Source organism: Oxyura jamaicensis, chromosome 13 (assembly GCF_011077185.1).
Source record: "Oxyura jamaicensis isolate SHBP4307 breed ruddy duck chromosome 13, BPBGC_Ojam_1.0, whole genome shotgun sequence".
NCBI lineage: Eukaryota > Metazoa > Chordata > Aves > Anseriformes > Anatidae > Oxyura > Oxyura jamaicensis.
In genome coordinates, this window is record NC_048905.1 from 1206647 (window position 1) to 1229453 (window position 22807).

Consider the following 22807-nt stretch of genomic DNA (forward strand, 5'->3'; position numbering starts at 1 on the left):
CAGGTCCAGGGAAGTGATTGTCCCCCTGTACTCAGCTCTGGTGAGGCCGCACCTCGGGTACTGTGTTCAGTTTTGGGCCCCCCACTACACAAAAGATATCAAGGTGCTCGAGCAAGTCCAGAGAAGGGCAACAAGGCTGGTGAAGGGTCTGGAGAACAAGTCTTATGAGGAGCAGCTGAGGGAGCTGGGCTTGTTCAGCCTGGGAAAGAGAAGGCTCAGGGGTGACCTTATCGCACTCCACAGGTACCTTAAAGGAGGCTGTAGCGAGGTGGGGATTGGTCTATTCTCCCACATGCCTGGTGACAGGATGAGGGGGAATGGGCTAAAGTTGTGCCAGGGGAGGTTTAGGTTGGATATTAGGAAGAACTTCTTTACTGAAAGGGTTGTTAGGCATTGGAATGGGCTGCCCAGGGAAGTGGCTGAGTCACCATCCCTGGAGTTCTTGAAAAGATGTTTAGATGTAGAGCTTAGGGATATGGTTTAGTGGAGGACTTGTTAGGTCAGAGGTTGGACTTGGTGATCTTGGAGGTCTCTTCCAACCTAGATGATTCTATGATTCTGTGAAGAACACTGGAAGGACAGCAGGAAAGATCAGAAAGAATAATAGCAGAGATGCCTTTTATCATTTGTATTTCAGTGACCAAATGGAAGTAACAAAAACAGCACTTCTTCAAAGCTCAGGATCAGTGCATCCCTAAGAGTAGGGAATCGGGGAAGGGGAGCAGGAAACCTGCATGTATGAGCAAGGAGCTCATCAACAAGATCAAAAGGAAGAGGAAGACCTATGAAATGTGGAAAAAGGGCTTGTCCCATTGGGATGAGTATAGAGGTGTTGTCAGGGCCATCAGGGATGCAACAAGGAAAGCTAAAGCCCACCTAGACATGAGGCTCGCAAAAGACATAAATGATAATAAGTTTTTTTTTTTTCAAGTATGTAAAGAGTAATAGGAAGTCTAGGGATAGTGTGGGTCACTTGCTGAATGAGGGGGGTGTCCTGGTAACGGGAGATGCCAAGAAGGCGGAGATACTGAATGCTTTCTTTGCTTCAAGGACTCCCCCCTGGGACTCCTCAACCCTGGAGGGAGGAAAAAGGGTCTGGAAAATGGCAGGCTCCCCCCTGGTTGATGAGGGAGTAGTTTGGGAGTGTTTGAGTGGGATCAGTGCACACAAATCCATGGGCCCTGACAGGATGCATCCACGTGTGCTAAGGGAGTTGGCAGAGGTGATCGCCGAGCCGCTCTCTATCATCTTTGAAAGGTCCTGGAGAACAGGTGAGGTGCCTGAAGACTGGAGGATAGCCAATGTCACCCCGGTCTTCAAGAAGGGCAAGAAGGAGGATCTGGGAAACTACAGGCCAGTCAGTCTCACCTCTATCCCTGGAAAGGTGTTGGAACAGCTTGTTCTGGATGCCATCTCCAAGCAATTGGAAGAGAAGAATGTTATGAGGAGTAGTCAGCATGGATTCACCAAGGGGAAGTCATGCTCAACCAACCTTGTTGCCTTCTATAATGGCATCACCAGTGGGTAGATGAGGGGAGAGCGGTGGATGTCATCTACCTTGACTTTAGCAAGGCTTTGGTACTGTCTCCCACAATATCCTGCTAGAAAAGCTGAGAAAGTGTGGGATAGATGAGTGGACAGTAAGGTGGGTTGAGAACTGGCTGACTGGCCGAGCTCAGAAGGTGGTTATCAGTGGCACAGAGTCCTAGTCTGGTCCTGTTCAACATCTTCATCAACGACCTTGATGAGGGAATAGTGTCTGCCCTCAGCAAGTATGCCAATGACACAAAGCTGGGAAGAGTGGTTGACATGTCAGAAAGCTGTGCTGCCATTCAGCAAGACCTGGACAGGTAGGAGAGATGGACAGGAAGAAACCTAATGAGGTTTAACAAGAGCAAATATAGAGTCCTGCACCTGGGAAGGAACAACCGGACATATCAGTACAGGCTGGGGGATGACCTGCTGGAGAGGAGCTCTGCGGAGAAGGACCTGGGGGTCCTGGTGGACGACAGGTTGACCGTGAGCCAGCAGTGTGCCCTGGTGGCCAAGAGGGCCAGTGGGATCCTGGCATGTATTAAAAGGACTGTGGCCAGCAGGTCAAGGGAGGTGATCCTCCCCCTCTACTCTGCCCTGGTCAGGCCTCACCTGGAGTACTGTGTCCAGTTCCGGGCTCCCCAGTACAAAAAAGACAGGGATCTCCTGGAAAGAGTCCAGCAGAGAGCACAAAGATGATACGGGGCCTGAAGCATCTTCCCAATGAGAAAAGGCTGGGAGACCTGGGTCTGTTCAGCCTGGGGAAAAGAAGACTGAGAGGGGATCTTATCAATGTTTATAAATACCTAAGGTGTGGGAGACAGAGGGATTTGGCCAACCTCTTTTCAGTGGTTTGTGGGGACAGGACAAGGGGCAATGGCTGCAAGATAGAGCATGGGAAGTTCCACACCAACATGGGAAAAAACTTCTTCACTCACAGTGAGGGTGACGGAGCACTGGAACAGGCTGCCTAGGGAGGTTGTGGAGTCTCCTTCTCTGGAGATATTCAAGGCCCCTCTGGACGCCTACCTGGGCAGCCTGCTCTAAGGAACCTGCTTTGGCAAGGGGGTTGGACCCGATGATCTCTCGAGGTCCCTTCCAACCCCTACAATTCTGTGATTCTGTCAACTGCTTTCACAGCTGGAAACATCAAGACAGAAGTTTACCTTTTTAGCTTTGAGAAAAGGCAAAGGGCTAATTGGAAGTGACATAAAAAACATTTATTTCCAGGCGTTAAAGCACTGAATAAAAAATAAAATAAAAAAGAACGTATCTATATATGTATTGTTCCAGCAAAGTAATTGTATTTCCATAAGAAAAGCAACTTTCTCCTTAACGTGTAGTTGTGTACCTACTTACCTCTTTTATAATTTAAAACCAGGAAACCAGGTGAGAAAAAAAAAAAAAAATGGCTCTTAGTCACTGATACCCATACGCATGTTCACTGTTATCCCCTGCCAAATAAACTGCCATTGCACTGTACAAATTACAGTTCCAAAACACATTAAATTCCAGTTATACAGTATCCATAGCTTCATGGTTCCATAACCCATAGTAAGCATATATATTTTTGAATGTATACACATTACTAAGAAAACCCATTTTGAACACTTCAAGCACACACAAAAATAATAAATGAAAATAAAAAAGCCCTGTTATGACTCCTTTGAGACTGTCCTGAAAGTAACGACCCTCTCTGGGTCTCTCTTGGCAGCTTGGTCAGTCTTTAGTTTGTTTGTTTGTTGGAGTTTGCTTTGTACCTTCACGATAAAAATTTGGCTTAATATTTTAGTCTTATCAACTTCAAGAAGACATTAGCTGATTTTTTTTTTTTTCTCTTGAATGATTAGAATTTAAGGTATTGCAGCACAGCTTTAGCAGGTGTTGAAGCAAAATCTCAAATAGCTCAGACTTCCAGCCACTACCTCATATGTGCTATGTATTTCTGCATGAGCACCCTACATGTTAGATGGCAAGCAGAACACATTGATTTGAAATCCACTAGTTTGTAGATGTTTAATTCATGAGTGAAATGTGTGCATTTATACATGAGTTCACTGGCTTGATTTACCACACATTTATTCTTTTAAAATAACATGGTTTCCTGCTCAAGAGTCACAAAAACACTTTACAATATATTCTTATATTGCTATACACTAGTTAGTTGAAATTTATGATTTTTTTAAAAAGAAATGATTTTGTAACACATTCTCAACAATGTCAAAGTAATATACAAATTCTAAGACTTTCCCTTTTGAAATTATTTTGCCCAGTTTGAAGAAGTGAAATCTTAAGTGCTACACTTGTCAAGATGGGTGTTTCACTGAAGAGTCAGTTATTTCTCATTCTCTCTCATTTTCCTCACTCCCATTACGAAGAAAGCCAGCACAAAATCCTCAGTGTTACAGCCCAGAAGTTTGTTCTGTAGGGTTTTGCTTATCAGTACCCTACTCTTGAATTCCAATCATCACCTTTTCCATGGAAGTTTAAGGAAGTTGCTACTACAATTGCAATATGAGAAAGGACTCAGATTCACGTTTGTAAGGAGATACAACATAAATTTTTGATCCCAACATCACTGAAAAAAGGAGGGTTAGGTCCTTTATAGACAGTTTTTTGTTGTTGTTGTTGTTTTTTATTTAATTTTATTTTGTGCTGGTCCATGATCAACTATTAACAGCTCGATATTTCCATTACTCTAAAAGAACTACAGGAAAAAGAAATTAAAACTGTAAAAAAAAAATAATACATGAGTAGTAACCCGTATGCACTACTTTATTATTGAAGAGATATTAGCAGTACTATTATTTTGAGACAAATGTGCCATTTATTATACTGTTTAAATTTAAGGTATAACTTTAGTTAAAAATCAGTTAAAGTACGAATAGATGATAGATGTATCAGTATAATGACTAAGAACCATTAGTACAGATTAAAACTTTTTTTGTTTTGACTTGAAATCTAAAATATGAGAATATACCAAATGTTTTCACATACCAATTTATAATTATGAACATGCATAGGATTTTGAAAATTCAATAGGTCTTGCTGCAGACATTTATACTGCCTCAATCCATTACTATCCCAGTGCCTAAGTCAATCCTAATATATTAAACAAGTCTTCAAAAAATAAACAAAACAGTGACCATTCATTTCAAACAGCATTTCAGAACCACCATATATTTTCTCTTCCTGTAAATGCCTTCATTTATTTTACTGCTTGATGTATTATCACTTACCACTTGCATACCAAATTGACTTGAAATTTTGATTTATATCTCCACTAGAAATTCTTTGGTTTTTGCTTTGTTACTTGATGCAATATTTCTTCACCTGTACCAAAATTCTGTTCCCATTTGCTATAGTATACTATGATGTGTAGAGTAAATTGTATTTCATTTTATCTCTAAAACACCTACTAGCGCCCAGACACAGATACTCATATTCTAACTCAGTCTTATCTAACAGAAACATTGCAAGATTCTAAGGTGTTTTTTTTGTGTTTTTTTTTTTTTTTTTTGTTTGTTTGTTTTAATTCTCCATTGTGAGATGGAGGCGAAGATGACAGAATGAATATAAGATTGTTGTGCTTACTGAACATCGAGACAAGTACATCCTAAATTAATTGCTTAACTTCTTGTATTAGACAACTTGTTATTAATGTCACCAAATATTACAATTAAGTCCTCCTCTTAAATTATCTCCTGATCTCTACGGTGTTCAAAAAGTCAAGCTAGACCTCAGCTGGCCTCTGGCGTAACGTGATTATCTATAGCAGTTTATAATTAATGAATTAAAGCTGTGCTGCATGCGCTCTCAAACACACTTATTTAGGAACTCATTGAAATGTGAATCTTAATATCTGCTTGTTTGAACTGTTCAGCAAGAAAAATGAAACACTGAAGTTGTTCTCAAAACCCATGAGAATTAAAGACTGTTTAGATGAAACAGGAAAAGAAAAAAAAAGTATAACAGATTAAGTACCTAAAACTAAGCATATCCTTCATCAGCACTTTCCAAAGGTGCTTTGAGCATTTTCCCAAATCAATATGAGAAGGATTTAAAAAATAAAACAGATGAAAACACAGGAAAAAAAAGAAAAAATGATTTTAGTATCTACATGAAGGCCCAAAGATTTTAGGCATAAAACTTCACATAGTTTAGTCATCTTACACCAAGTAAAATTATCATCAAACTCCAATGCTGGACTATGAAAAAAAATGTGGTACTATTATATAAGACTGTTTATACAGATTATCAGAATCCTGAGCTTCCCTGAATTGATGATACACGCATGGGCTGTTTATAAGAGGATTCTTAAGATTTTATTTGATTTTAAGATTCTATTTAGATTCCATTCTCTAGATCTAGGTGCAAGGAAGGCCTCTACATACCCTCTTCCATTAGGAGTAACTTTATTTCATTTGCATTTTATTTACATTGCTGTCATACTGTGTCAGAAAATTAACCATTAAATACTCTAATAAGCAATAAATATCCTTTTTATTCTCTAGCATAATTTTTTTCCAAATCCCTACACAAGTATGCCTATTCAAGGAGTGTGATTTAAAAAGACACCACACTGCCATAAACCACTCACTACACTTTTTTTTTTTCTTCTTAAAAAGAACAAATTTATCTCTGCATTCAGCTGTATTTAAGATGCATACTTGTAAATATTTGGATAATTTCAGAAATGTACAACTCCATACTGCATGGCATAATTTCTATGATTACATCACTCAGAGTTATTGAGTTTTACCCTCATCTTCTACCTTGATGAAGGTGAAAAAACATACCATTTAATTACTAAGTACATTTCTTCAAGAACCTTGTGACACTTCAGCACTACTACACTATGGATTTTCATTGCATTGGAAATGGCAACACAAAAAGAATGTCCACTCAAAAATTTAGATCTCACCTGTTACATAGAACTGTAATTTGTTATGCAATTGTAGAGGGTGCTCTATATATTCTAGCAGTTTGCCCATTAACACTTACTTTAAAATCAGGAAATGACTCCATCATTCAGAAACTCCCTGCATAATATTGAACTTTGAGCAACCCAACAAATTTTTTGATGTGTTTTGATGTTCCCTTTCAGGTATGATAGCCTATATTTTGGGAGAAAAATTATTTCTGCTATTGTCATTCCCAAATCTTTTGTTGTTGTTGTTTTTGTCTTTATATCCTGTGATCAAGAATAGTGAAAATCTCACAGGAACTTCCTGATCAAAAAGTAAACATCAGGCTAGTGAGTAGTCCATGCTTATTTGTAGCACAAAAGCAACTTTTTGCATTAGTCTTAGCTCAATATAATCAGTCACTCTGCTTAGAACAGATGATGGAAAAAAAATCAGTCAAGGGGTAAAATCAGGCAAGTTAGGATTCAGATACTAACCATTGTATAATTTACACAATACTCATACATATTATCTATTGTTAACACTAAAACTTGTGGTTTGTAAAAGCCTGGATGTTGAAATCTAGTATTCCCAGCCAACAGTCATGCACAGAAAGCTGTCAGGCTAATATTAAAGAAAACAATTTTTTATTCATTTACCTTCTGTGTGAAATGAACTGTATAGTGAATTATTTAGACGAGGAAAATTGTAATTGCATGTGTAATAAAGCTGAAAATTAAGGAGAAGCAGACGGAAGACTAAAAGTTTTTTTTGTTGTTGTTGTTTTTTTTTGTTGGTGGTGGTTTTTTTGTAAGTGGTAAGAGGATGATTCCTAAGTATTTGACATTAGTTAAAATTACTTATGGAACAAATGTTTATGGAAAAGTGTTCTTCTCAGGACAATATGACATCACACAATGAGCAGCAGAGAATTATCTCAATTATCTCAGTTGAGACCCCTAAATCAAAAAAGAGAAAAGGAAAAACTCAGAAAGATGGGCAAAATTTGTTTACTTCTCGTAGACTTATGTGACTTGTGTCCTAGTTTCCCACCTGAAGAATTCAGGGTACTATTAGAAAAATCATAATTACTGTAATTCATTTAGTTTGTAGTTTTAATACTATTTGATACTGTTATAAAATGGTAATTCACTTCCTAATGTCAGCTAAAAAGAAGTTGGGAAAGAATAGGTGCTAGTGATACGTCACAGATTTGTGAATTTACCTCATTTTGTAAGCAACCCTTAGAAAAGGCTATTTTTTCCCCACCTCAAGTATCCAACAAATTTTAGAGAATACTTGAAATGAAAGACAATGGTTTTATATAATACTTACATTGTTGTATACTGCTTCAAAAATATTAAGTGAATATTTTATGTATAGCTAAATTGTTAAAGCATCAAGAAATGAGATAACACAATTCCCTAATGTCATGTCATTAAAAATGCAGCTACCTAACAGATGATCCTTCTGGGATTTTGTTCATAGTAAATAGGCTAGCATTTTCATTATCCAGTCAATGTTTCTCTTCATTGTACCATTAATACACGATTCCCATGCAGCTCAGAGGCTGGCCTTGCTGCAGTTGGAGAAGATGGTGCAGAATACAACTTACTTGTTATCATCTTTCAGCAGCAGAGAACACGTGTCTTTCCATTCTAGTGCTAAGAATAATTGTGCTTTAGCCCAGATCTTTTGACACAATAGACAACTTGAGTTTAAGGTATAATTTAATTTGTGCTAGAGTTGTGCATGCACCTTTTTTTTTTTTCTTTTTTTTCTCTCCCTTAATTCAGAGGTAAAATTCAAGTTATGCCTGGAGCTAATAATGCAGTAAAACAATATCTTAATTTTCCTATGAAATTTTTGTTTCAGTAAACTGTTACTGCTTATTCATAGCTCATACTCTGCTATACCACATTCTGAATCAATCATAGTCACGTATTCATAGGTATTTATTAAGTATGTTAATCACATCACATAGAGATTTTCCTGAGAATTTGAATTAACCAATCCCTATTAACTGTCAAAATGCATTTTAAAAGATCTGCAAAGGCAGTCTGTATATTGGGCTTCTTCTTCCATGCTGGCCATTTAAATTGATTACTGATAATACAATATGACTAATTTGCCCTTCAGTATTGTCTGGCGACAGAAAACAAATGGCCAAGTGATGTCTGCCAAAATTTTGTTTCAAAATAACTAGCCACTCAAATTGTACTTCGGAGTAAAAACTCTAAGGCAGAATCCCAAGAAGAAAATGTTTGTTGCCTTTTTTTTTTGTAGTACCTTAATATTCTGTTAATTTTTATTATTGAAGTTTCATGCCATGACAGGAAACTATTAGCCTGCACAAGTGATTATAGTGGTCTTATTTTGCTCACAGAACTTTTTCATTTTATTTTCAGATTGAAGAAAGTACAGTGGCTTTAGTATGTTTTTTCCTTCCTGTTAGAGAAGACAGGTTATCATAAGGGTTGAACTACATTAACTCTTGGTCTTACATGACTTAGAACCGTGATGGATGTTGTTCAAACTTTTACATTTAGGAATGGTAATTGAAGAGAATATTCTCTTCTTTAAAGACCAACGTGTGTTATTTTCACACCTCTATTAACTCTAGAAAAAAATAAAACTCACTGAATGCTGGCAATATATTCATTAATACATTGTATCTTGTTCTTAGATAATTATTTTGTCTTCATGCAGTGTTTAGAAACTATGATTTCCTTCACGTCCATCTGGTCAATCTGAGCATGGCAGCTGATAACACATTTTATGGGGTTAATACAGCCTTTCATGTTACATTATTACACTAATTGTATCGTTCTTTCTTCCTATAAAGGAAGATATAGTGACTAGATATAGTGTTCACATCATAGCCTTCAACAATGTTTTGAGAATTTATGTCACCTAGCATTTCAAAGAAAAAATGACTTACCTTCCCTTGGATTTCTCTGATTCACTAATCTGTCCACCAGGCAGATATAGAACTCAGAATTATTCTTAGCTGTGAGGTGTCCATCTGTTTAGTTTTAAAAATGGTTATCAGAAAATCAGCACTGCTAGTTCAGTAGCAAGTATTTTAACATTTCTCATGGAAATGTACCAACTCAGTACTAGAGTTTGCGTGATTGTGCAGTCAGACAAGCAGAAGATCTACATGAGTGGAGAGCTTTGATTCTGGTCTTGAATATGCTCTATTAGCATATTGGACTGGACATGCGGTAATTAGAGCAGTCAAGTTCACCTACCAGCTGCTTAGAAATTCTTCCAATCTTTTACTATGCCTCTGTATTGCATAAAATTGGCTTATGAATATAAAAGAACGTAACTTCTGGGAAAACCTTAGCAGGAATAACATTAAGGAACACCCTGAAAAGTCCTTCCCTCTTCTCTGTGATAGTCTGTTAGAGTACAATAATACTTAAAGGTTTTTGTTCAACACTAGCAACAGTCATATCATACCAAAAACAAGAACAACATAACATACCTGTTACAATGCATCAATTTCACAATAGGTAGACTTAATGCCTCTGTAAGTTGGAAAGAATGCATTTTGAAGGACAAAAATTCCAGAAAACTTAGAGCCAGAAAGCCTTTCCAAATGTGAAAAAGAAACACCTAACTAAACAGATCTAACAGCAAATTGCTTGTCCATAAAAGCATCGTAATATTACGCATTTCTGGTTCTGCAAGACAGCATTTTCTGTCTACTGTTCTAGGCAGAGAATGGCATTATTATGCATTGGAAATATTTAACTGGAGCATGTATGTCAAATCAAAGATGCCGAAATTTTCTTGTGACAAAGCAACTGTAACAGATGGTTTTTAGTATCTCTAGGGAAATCAAACTGTGACTAGTTTATTTTTCCCCCTGCAGAGATCAAGGATATTCAGCAGTTCCTCCTCACATACTGATGTTTGGATACTCCTACATATTCATTCTAATTAGCGGTTTGCATTTTGATTTTTATTTGCTCTTCCTATGATCTATTATTGCAGAAAGTGGCATGGTGGTATCACATAACCCAAGGAAGAACCTAGAACCTTATGTAGTGGGGAATGAATTCTGTCATTCAGTATCTGTCTTCCAAAATAGTAGCTTGTGTGGTTTTGTAATTAAAGTTTTCAGTCCAGTGTCATCATCCCCCCACCTGAAGGTATCAACAAAGATTGCCCTTTTTAATTTTGTTCAAACCATATGAAAAATTTCCTGCAAAAAAATAAAACACTCTGGGCCTGTCCTTGCTCACGATCCTGCCTCAATGAAGGGAAGATTCAGAAAATCAACAGAAATTAGCTATATAAATCTAAATTTTGGATTTACATGTGTGGGGTTTCTTTTGTGTGCGTATGTAGAAGGAAACACACCTAGACAATTTCTTTCTGCAATATTGTGTTACTTAAGAGATAATGTCAGTGAAATAGTATATTGTTAGAAGATAATGGCCTCCTGCTGCTATTAAATGCCAAGGCACAGCTAAGGCATTTATTTGCAAAGCAGGAGACATTAATCCTATGATAACGTTCTACTACAAATGACATTTCTACTATACTGAGTAGGGTATGTTGATTCAATTGTGTGATCTAATACCTGTGACAGAGCAGCAGTTGCTCAATTACACTGTTCTGAACTTGCAGTATTCAAACTGACCTCTGCAGAATACCACAGCACTTACAGCCATTCATCCAAACATGTAAACCTCAACCGAGTCTCAAATAACATTGGCTAAGCCATTTTGTAGACAAACTAAGACTTGCCACACCTTACAGCACAGCTTAGTAGAATGACCAGAAGCAGAAATAGAGAAATATTTACCTTGAAGGAGAGGTACACTCCTCTGTGTTCTTGGGTTCACAACCCTTTGCTAGCAGCCCAGAAAAACTTGCATATGTTACAGCAGCAGCATGAAGAGATGATTTTCTTTCAGCCTTCCAAATGAGGTACATTGTACACTAACAAAGGGCATAGAAGGCATGTGCACACCACATTTCAAAGAGTTTCAGGTATCTGGAGAAAACAGACTACTCTTTTCCTTTGACTCATTGTTCGTGCACCAGTCCTGCACAGTGGGAACCTTAAAGCAGTAATAACTTGGTTTGAAGTCTCAGGAGCATGACTCAGACACTACTTGAAACACATTTGTTTTCTGAATTTCTGCACTGAGATTAACAAGCAACTTAAAAAAAAAATAAAAAAAATGCAATCCTTCTTCCTCTCGGGGAAAATTTGAGCAAGGCTTCGCATGACCACAGACTGGATGTGGCTTCATACATTTTCCATTTTCTTCAGAGAGATGGAGATTTTGTAATGGTCTGTGTGGCAGAGTCTAATGTAAAAGGAAACTATAATGACAGGGCTTGTTGGTGAGTGTCTTGGTGAGCACCCATAGCTCTTAGTAAGACCATGCAACAGCAGGGGATAGAGCTACTGTTGCCAAAGTGCTGGTTCAGCAACAGTCATCCCCAAATTTGTAAAGAAGCAAGGAAGTTGCTGTGACTGTTGGATAAGGATAACACTGTTGAAGAAACAGAAGTGCTTACACAACATCAAGAGACAGTGCCAAGATTATTCATATTGAAATGAAATCACATCAGGGAAGCCAAAGCCATATGGGCTAAGATCCTTAGCACAAGTGGTAATTTTGACTCTTGCTGCACAAATAACTGCCAGTGAGTCAGGTTTGCTCAGTGATATTGGCTGCTTCATGGCACACAAACATGCAGGCAAAACCACACCTCTTAGGACATGTGATGGCTGACACACCGGTGTTGCATCTGAGGCTTTTAAGAGCTTTCAATACCAGTGAAGTAAGCTGAAGAATCTGAATCTTTTCATGCATCAGCTTTATAGCCTTGTATTTCAGTGTTGAATAAGCATCTCTGGATTTAAAGTAAGTACCACCCACTGGCTGGTTTCCTTCCTTCACAGCAGGTGAGGTGGTGTCCTGATGGAAAGCTGATGGATAAGCACGACAGTGTAGTACAAACGTAACCATTATTAGTTTATGAAAAAAAACTAACGGAAAAGCAATTACTAATTAAAGCAAAGATTCTCATGAGGTCCAGCTGAATATAGTAAAAAAAATTAACTTGCCTGTAACTCATACAATGAGCATTTGAGAACAATGGCACACAAGATGCAATCCACATTTTAACTGCTAGAAGTATCTTGAAGTTTGGGAGCCGGAAACACTTATACATCCACAGCAAAACAAGTATACAATTAATGGAAAGAAAACCATGACTGTTCTAACAATTGCCATGATCATTTTAGCTAACATTAAAGGACCTCTGCAGTCATAACTTAATAAAAATGTTGATTTTGAAAGCTTGCTTCCAATCCTTTATTTTACATAATTAGTGCGATTGTCATCCAGTTACCTCCAATTGTCTGTCATAGGTTTCATGTTTAAAACTGCATGTTACTATATAGTTAAGGTTGTTCCTTTTAGAAATTTCAAGCTTTGTTGCATCTCACAGAACTATTTATTGCATTATTATTTCTTCTTTCAATTTATATCTGAATTATGAATCATTTCTCAGAGAGCTTTCACAATTAATAAAAGCACTGGATCCATCACAAGTTAAATCATCCATATAATTCAGAGGTAACATATTATTAATGCCCATCCTGTTCAGATGAGAAAAGCATACGCACATAAAGCCAACATGATATAAAAGCTTAAAATGGTCCTCCTAGGGAACTCCATAGCATGCAGCTTCCCTCCCCCCCCCCCCAAACGATGCTAATTTTTCTCTCAGATTTAATCCAAGATGACAAACCAGTCCCAGGACATTTTTATACCCTTTTATCCAGTCTCACTTCCTCATTTGGTGGTCTAGTGATGGCACTAAACCTCGGTAAAGTTCATTTGCCTTCTAGAAACTTTTTGCGTATTCAGGAATAAGAGACAAGATTGTCTGTAAAGTAGGTTATATTTTCCTGCCTTTGTAGGGTAAGGGATAAATATATTAAAAGACCTGGACACGCCAAAGTTTACTATGGTTCCACCAGAAATCTATAGATTTTTAAATGTATCTCAGGTAGACTCAAATTGTGTGCTCTGCACATTCGTGTTTATGTATGTCTGAATAAAGGATAGTTATTTGCTTCCTTATACTCCCTTTGGCATAAGGTAATGTGGTAGCTAAAGTAAACAGCACCAGACAGACTTAAAAATTGATCCTGCAGTTCATTTTACATTTTTCTAAAGGGCCTTTCATTAGCAGTACCCAAAGGGTGAGAACATAATTTACCTTATGTAAGGTAGAGTTAATTATCCCACATTAGAGCCCCAGTGACCAATCTATAAAACAGCTGGTAACATCTATTTTTAATTGCAAAAGCATTGTCTCTCTTTTCTTTCCAGAACACTATGTGCAATTTTTATTAGTAATTTTTGCCTGCCTCATAAAAAGCTGACCTGATTATCTTCAGATAAATACTGCATTAACAATTTCATAACCTCATAGATGCTAAGGAAAAACAAACTTCTCTTCACTTGTGTGAAATCTAAATGACCTTAATATAACAGCACAGAAAATGTAATCTATATATATATATCACTTCTGCATGAATTGCAACGCACAATTCACGATGGATTAGGACTACCATGTATAGTCCTACAATCCTCTAATCAAAGGCTTCAGACTCTGTATCAAAAACAGTTGTTCCCACTCCCACACATAAAAAGCAAAATACTCCTTCAAGAAATGGAAGTTTTCTGAATAAATCACCTCTGTATTAAGAACTGCATGCCTATAATCAATACACATTCTTGTGAGTAAATTTTATTTAAAAAGTGATAATTTGTGGACACAATTAGCCAATTGCAAAGCAAATGACACTCCTGAAGGGGGGGTGGGTGTGGGTGTGGGTGTGTGTGGGTGTGTGGGGGTGGGGGTGTGTCTGTCTGTCTGCGTTTGTCTGTCTGCGTCTGTCTGTCTGTCTGCGTGTCTGTGTGTAGAACAAAACACAACCAACCCTATGTGACCAGCAACTTCCATGTACTGCTAATAATCACAGGGCAAGACAACTATAAATGAAAGCAAAAATAAAAGCTTTTAGGGATCTCTCTTCTGTTTAGTTAGTCAATATTTAGCAAAGCCATGTTCTATGTTACCATGAGCAGCAACACATTCATCTTAAGCCATAGCCATTATTTCAAATATTGGATTTGAAAGCCTGAAATACAGACTCACAGAATCACAGAATAGTCTAGGTTGGAAGAGACCTCCAAGATCACCGAGTCCAACCTCCGACCTAACGTTAACAAATCTTCCACTAAACCGTATCCCTAAGCTCTACATCTAAACATCTTTTCAAGAACTCCAGGGATGGTGACTCTACCACTTCCCTGGGCAGCCCATTCCAATGCCTAACAACCCTTTCAGTAAAGAAGTTCTTCCTAATATCCAACCTAAACCTCCCCTGGTGCAACTTTAGCCCATTCCCTCTCGTTCTGTCAGCAGGCACGTAGGAGAATAGACCAACCGCCACCTCGCTACAGCCTCCTTTTAAGGTACCTGTGGAGTGCGATAAGGTCACCCCTGAGCCTTCTCTTTTCCAAGCTGAACATTCCCAGATCCCTCAGCCGCTCCTCATAAGACTTGTTCTCCAGAAGAGAGAATATACACCAAATAAATACACGAGAAATACACCGAAGAATGAATATTTCTTTCCATTTCCCATTTCAAAGCATGCAGCGGCAAGAATCCCAACACATCACTAGGCTTTCCACATCTAAGGCATTTATATACAAAGATAAAAACAAGCAGATAACATATTTTATCAGCCTTTGATATTCTGCCTAAAATCTCACATTGCTTTAAGCATGGTAAAATGCAGCCTCACCTCATTAAAGGTGATCCTACAAACCAAAAACATATGTGGTACAGTACAAGGTATCGACAGTCCATGTGCTGTTTTTTGTTTGTTTGTTTGTTTTTCCTAGTATCTTGATAGGTTCTGGGACCCTGGTATTTTGGAGAATAATGGAATAAATTAGAATAAATTAAATCAACTGAACAACTGTATTACAGTTCAGTGCAACGAAAAAAAACCTGTGATAACATGGGAGTGATTGGGGTATCATTCATTGTACCCCTTTGCCCTGATGATTCCACTGTTCTCTATTTTTCTATTCTCCCCATCAGATCATCCCAGCTGGCCAACAAACTGAAAGGGTTGTTAAAGAATAAAGCACCTTTCTAGAGTTATTACAGAACCATTTCAGATGCTTCAGATCATAATCTATATGTCAAGTGCACTTGTCCTTGCAGGTGTTTTTTTTTTTGTTGTTTTCTTTAAATTCAATTAATTGTGCATATTACACCAAAACAAATGCTAACCTTCGCTGGTATTCAATGCATTAATACTACTGGAGAAAAAAAGATAATACTTTTTAGAAAATTCTTCTGTTCAGGAACCTATAAAATGCTACTAGTTGTATGTGACTGCAGCTAAGGCAAAGCTTAGTAGAATTATTTTCTTTCAAGAAAATAACAAGAAGAGAACATTAACGACAATATTTTTTGACTTGCTTATTTCCACCATCGCCCCCTCCCCCCCCCCCAAAAAAAAAAGGGAAGAACCTTTCCCCCCTTTCTTCTTTCTCTTGCATTTTTAAAAATCCAAAGCCCTTAGTAAGAACTTAAAGCCCATTCCTGATGCAAAATGTTCAAGTGACATTACTGATACATTACAGAAAAATCTCACAATATTACACTATGTGACGGTCAAGAAAGGTAGAGAAGCACTGATGACAAGTGTGTTCATTCTGAAGCATGGTATTACCTATTAATAAGGTATTGTCATATGCTTCACAGGTATGAACTTGTACATTGCCAAATGTAAAAAGAAAACAAACAAAAAAAAATCAGATAAGGACACATAAAATGACTATGTAAATATGGTCTCCAATTTCATAAGTAGTCCCATTTAATCTTAAACTCTATGCCAATTAATTTGCAAGCATAAGGTAAGGGTCTATTCTGACTCGTTATCATGCCCTAATACCAAGTTGCAGTACCATCAATTCAAGCATCTGCCTTCTACTAACATTGGTCTGAAACCAAAGGTATTTCCCCTCTTTTATTCTGATCATTTCTGATCACTTTCCCAAACTCCCATCACAATCTAGATACATTTTTCAGAGAGCAAAAACACTGTTCAGATTCTTTCTGCTTTAATTTAGGTGTCAAATTAAGCACACATTAAATGATAATTTGGCCACTGAGAACATGTGCAGGTAGATTTAGTAAGTGTCCTCCTGTGTCCCCAGTAATTCATAAAATGGAAGATTACTTCCAGCAACATCCTTAAAATCTTCAGAAATCAGTTCTTTCTAGAGTAATGCACAAACAAAATTTCTGGACACAAGTCTACAACCAAATATTTGTAAAAAAACAGTGATAAAAAAATTATCTTACTGTTGAAGTAGCAGTCTTTCAATTAAAGCTTCCTTATAATAGGGGTCTTGCAGGAAGATGCAAGTCTCTCAGAATGATATGTTACTGTTCTTTATAGAACCAGATGCTAACAGAGATACTGCCTTGAAACAGAAAGAGCCACTATTTGCATAAATTTTACCACAGCACAACTGCAAATGTGCTGGGAAATTAATCAAAACACCCAGCATACACACCTCACAGAAAACAAAAACCTTTCAAAATGGTGCAGAAGTTCCCCTTGAGGTCCAAACTTGTCCACCCTGATCATTCCTGCGTATGGGTATTGCTTTGGCTTGACAGGACATCTCTCTTCCTGAATCTATTTCTGCCCTGTGAACAAGAGCCATTTTATGGCATTTACTACAGAAACTACTCTTCTTTAAAAGTGGAATAAACTGTATTTTTCCAACTGTAATTATTTTTACCATAGGACCTTCTCTGGGATGTAGGTAAAATATCTTGATTTTGTCACCCTGTTGACTGTGTGAGGAGGGGAGGGTAATGCAGAAAGGCAAGTAAAAGCAAAATGCACCTTTATTACTACTAAGGTGAAAAAATGTTTTTCACTTTTATCTGGGGCTTTGGATTAGAAATATTGCTATTCAATGAACCTTAATACCTCCAAAAGCATGGAAGAAGCATACTGATTTCTCAAAATTTTGTAACAAATGTTCCACCAGACAAGCACTGACTTTCTCTGCCTGACAAAGCCAAGTGCCAGGTCCTGCACTTGGGGCACAACAACCCAAAGCAGCGCTACAGGCTGGGAGAGAAAGCTGCCTGGCAGAGAAGGACCTGGGAGTATTGGTTGATAGTCGGCTGAATATGAGCCAGCAGCATGCTCAGGTGGCCAAGAAGGCCAACATCATCCTGGCTTGTATAAGAAACAGTGTGGCCAGCAAGGCTAGGGAAATGATTGTCCCCCTGTACTCAGCTCTGGTGAGGCTGCACCTAGAGTACTGCGTTCAGTTTTTGGCCCCTCGCTAAAAGAAGGACATGGAGGTGCTCGAGCGAGTCCAGAGAAGGGCTACGAAGCTGGTAAGGGGTCTGGAGAACAAGTCTTATGAGGAACAGCTGAAGGATCTGGGATTGTTCAGCTTGGAAAAGAGAAGGCTCAGGGATGACCTTATTGCACTCCTCAGGTACCTTAAAGGAGGCTGTAGCAAGGTGGGGGTTGGTCTATTCTCCTACATGCCTGGTGACAGGATGAGGGGGAAGGGGTAAAATTGCACCAGGGGAGGCTTAGGTTGGATATTAGGAAGAACTTCTTTACTGAAGGTGTTATTAGTCACTGGAATAGGCTGCCCAGGGAAGTCACCATCCCTGGAGGTCTTTAAAAGACGTTTAGTGGAGGACTTGTTAGTGTTAGATCAGAGGTTGGACTCGGTGATCTTGGAGGTCTCTTCCAACCTAGATGATTCCGTGAGTATTTGACATGGGAAAAGGTTACACAGTGAGAAGAACACAACACACTGCACAAAAATGCATTACTTTCTCAACAAGTACAGAAAGACCAAAGGTAACACTGCCAATCTACCCAGCTGTGGAATATGCAAGGAAATAGTATTACACCACATAAGAAAAAAATCAATGATAGGTTTACATTTCCTAATATTAAAACTTAAAAATGGTAGACAGACATGGATAAAGCACCCATCATAGACTTCATTTAGATCACAGATCTCTTTTGGTTGGTGCCATGACAGTATCAAACGCTGCAACACAAAGTTGACAGTAAGTTGCATTCTTTCCCTACTTCAGGAATTGTGAAAAAAATATTATCCTCTTCTTTCATAATAATTTTTTTATCCCTTTTCCAAAAGACTCCATGTTTCTTTTTCTTGTTCAGTCAGCACAGGTTTATGAAAGGCAGGTCCCGCTTGGCTAACCTGATCTTCTATGATGAGATGACATGCTTAGCATCCTGCACAATGTGCTTTAGGTGATATTGCTTGGCAGTGATCTTCAGAGGTCCCTTCCAACCTCAAACGTTCTGTGATTCTGTGACAGGGGAAATACTGTGGATGTTGTTTACTTGGGCTTTAGCCAAGTATTTGATACTATCTCCCACAATATCCTCCTGGAGAAACTGCCTGCTCATGGATTGAATGGATATATTGTTCAGTGGATAAAAATCTGACTGGATGGCCAGGCCCAAACCATCATTGTGAGTGGAGCTAAATCTGGCTGGAAGAGAGTCATAAGTGATCCCCAGGGCTCAGTATTAGGGCCAGTTTTGATTAATATTTTTTATCAACAGTTCTTATAAGGAGATCAAGTGCACCCTCACTAAACTTGCAGATGACACCAGGTTGGGCAGCAACCTGGATCTACTTGAGGGGAGGAAGGCTCTGGAGAAGGATGTGGACAGGCTAGATTCATAGGCCGCATCCATTCACATGACATTCAACAAGGTTAAATGCTGTGTGCTATGCTTGGGCCATAACAATCTCATACAGCAGGATGGGGGAAGAGCGGCTGGAAAGCTGCCCAGCAGAAGAGGATATGAGGGTGCTGGTCAACAGCCAGCTGACTAGTGTGCCCAGGTGGCCAAGAAGGCCAATGCCATCATAACTTCTATCAGAAGTGTGGCCAGCAGGACCTAGGGAAGTGATTGTCCTTCAGTATGTGGCACTGTTGAGTCCACACCTGAAATACTGTGTTCTGTTTTAGGTCCCTCATGACAAGAAGGACATTGAGGTGCTAGAATACCTTCAGAGAAGAGCAATAAGGCTGGCACAGGGACTAGCAAACAAGACCTATGAGGAGCAGCTGAAGGAGGTGGGGCTGTTCAGTCTGGACAAAAGGAGACTGAGGGGAGACTTCATTGCTCTCTACAACTGCCTGATAGGAGGCCGCAGTGAGGTGTGTTGATCTCTTCTCAGACAAGAAGTGATAGAACTTAAGGAAACAGCCTCAGATTGCACAACGCAGGTTTAGATTGGATACCAGGAGGAATTTCTTCATAAAAGGGTGGTTAGGCATTGGAACAGGCTGCCCAGGGAGGTGGTGGCATTGCCATCCCTGGAGGTATTTAAGAGACACATGGATGTGGCACTTCGGGACATTTTAATTGATGGACTTGGTAGCGTTAGGTTGATGAATGAACCTGATGATCTTACAGGTCTTTTCCAACCTAAATGATTCTACAATTCAGTATCTCTTCTTTTGTTTCCTATCTCCTGAAACATCTTCCTGTACTGATCCACTTATTTCCACATAGTCGTGAGGAAACAAACAGCAAGGTGACTTGTATTCATTACCTCCTAGCTTCTAATCATCTAATAGCTCTGTATTCCTGCTGCTACTACTGACCCTTCTACATTTAATTTTTTCTGTGTGGATTTAAACACCTTAAATTTACAAACTAAATTGCAATGTATAACGATAGCTCTGAAAAAACAAATCTGCCTGTAATTAACTGTTTTATCAACACAGATAAACAGTTATGCCTCTTTCTGAAGACTGTTTGTCTCGGATTCTTAGTCTGACAGTAATGCATAAACGTTAATGCCTATGATTATCGCCTCAAAGCTCTGACAATAGATTAAAGTTTAGCACTGGTCAAACACATAGCTGAAGAATGGTCTCCACCTCAAAAACTCAACTGAAAAAAAAAATCACAGTCCAACATACTTAACTGTGCCTACAAATCAAAGCCGACAAAACTGCATCTTCACAAAGACTTTCAACTCAAACACCACAAATGCTGCTCTTCTCAATTACAGCTGAATTTCTCCCCTGCACAAAACCATCAGTTTTGGCTGACTTCTCATATACCAGCTGTTTGTCCTCTTTCTCTCAGGTCGCAGCCCTCAGTTAAATATCTGTTTGTATCTTCTAAAACAGGTGCCCACTTCCTCACTCAAATTCCTTCTTTAGACTGAATTCCTCAGTGCTGTTTTGCACTTTTTAGCATTGGCCAGATGAATTCCAGCTGTAGTATATTTGAATTAAAATGTAAACTCACAGGTCAGAGATGTGCACAGATGTACATAAAGTCGAACGCTCCAGAAATAACTGTTTCCCTCAACAGAAAGTAGAGACATTTTACATTATGCAAAACAAAGTCTTGTCTTCTGTCTCAACACGCAGTTTATGTAACAAGGTTCAGAATATGGCAGGTATACAAGCAAGTAAAAGATGACCTCAGGGGATGCAGTTCTCATACACAGATACCTACCCAAAGGTGCTTCTAACTAATCTGCTTGTGAGAAGAAATTTGAAATTACACATGCTTGTGAAATTGCAACTCTCATTTCCTATCAGAAAACCCTTAGCAATCTACCTGTGCAGAGGTATGAGAGAAGCCCTGAGTAAAACATGGTGATGATGCAGGAGAGCAAATATAAGGCCTTATGAGTAGGCAGGTAGCAGTCACCTACACAAGGACCATGCAAGAGAGGTAGGAGAGCTGAAGAAACCACTGGAGACAGAACCTTGAAGAAAAGTCAGAAAGGCTGGCTGAGGGGTAGCAACAAGTGATGAACCAGATACTTGCCTTAGGGTGCACCCAAACTACACATTCTTCATACCCCACTGAAGGGAAAGAAAACAAATGAACTTTCATTCCTCCTCTATACCCTCCAATTTATAAACAAACTATATGGCCAGAGAGGAAAAAAACAGAATTTCCCAAATTGACAAAACCTTCACATTCAACATGCTGGAGAAAAACAAAAACAAACAAAACAAACAACAACTCTCAATCCCAACATTTACAAGTAAAACGAAACATGAGAACTGAGATACCACAGCTGATATGGTCAATAAAATCAGTTCTATAATTATTAATATTTACAGCAAAGAGATTGCAAACTTCAAACTGAGATCTGTCTCCTGTCTCTCACCATAAATCAACTATATATTGCTCACAGCAAGAAAGTACTGCTACTAATTTTAGTCTAAAGAAGTGAATGAGGTTGAACATAATAGTTCTTGTTCATTTGACTTACTGGCGTAAGTAAGACTAGAATTAAAAAAGAAACAAAGCACTTTCCTTACTACTAAACACCAATTAAGTAACATTTAAGACTGATGAGCTGCTGCTCTAAAATGAATATTTATTAGTTCCTGGACTCATATTTTTCATTCTGATTTTTTGGAAGATATTGCAGTTGAGATATTATGAAAGTAAACTGTAGAAATAAGATACACAATTTTCTAGCCTAAACACTATTTATGCAATGGAACTAGTCAACACCAACGCTGAGAAGTAGATTATGGCATACAGCTGTGGTTTAGAATAACTGTTCATTACTACAGTCTGCTGTTCTTATATGAGCCACATAAATTGTGCAGAAAAAATATAAATGCCCTAAATCCAAAAAGCAATTATTGTAATACTGAAGCTTTCTTTAACCTTCCTTTTTCATACAATTAAGGTCCTTGGAAATTCCAGTCATTATTAATCACATTGCAGATGTTAAGCTTGAATTGCACCCCCCCAGAAATGAGCTTCTCAGATGAAGTATTTTAAGGCACTAGTGCTTCTGTCTTTCCTCTCTGCTCTCAGTCTGTGGTTCAGTCCTGAGAGGAGAAGTAATTTCTGGGAAGCTCAATTCCAATCATCTCCACCTCATGCCACAAAAACACTGGTTCCTAAAAATACGGGGCTTACAACACAGATTGATTTAAAAACAAATGAACAACAACAACAAAAAATATATCAGGAGCACAGATTTGGAATTAGCTAACAACTCTGAAGTACCAGAAGAGTTTGAGTGTGAGAACACTTCTGGAAAAAATGCTATGTATGCTGTAGTGAGGTTTCCACAATACACAAGTCAAATAATATTTTCCTTGAGATTTGACTTTCTGTGAACTAATAATAGAATTTTTCTGCTCTCTGTCATCACATCACTTGTCAGCTGCATATCACCCTAAGAAATTGAGCAGGCCGGTAGCTG

At 38.4% G+C, this 22807-nt stretch overlaps 1 protein-coding gene across 6 annotated transcripts in view; it reads right to left on the minus strand.

The window, feature by feature from the left end:
- The window catches only part of GABRB2 (gamma-aminobutyric acid type A receptor subunit beta2), a 191207-nt gene that overhangs the window by 121867 nt on the left and 46533 nt on the right, over positions 1 to 22807 (minus strand). The window contains exon 1 of one of the 6 annotated variants that reach the window (XM_035338278.1): positions 4784 to 4788. The exons of the other annotated variants lie outside the window; for them this stretch is intronic. The gene's annotated coding sequence lies outside the window, so the exon portion shown is untranslated. Of the gene's footprint in view, positions 1 to 4783; positions 4789 to 22807 lie in introns of those variants that run through there. 6 annotated transcript variants of the gene reach the window in all.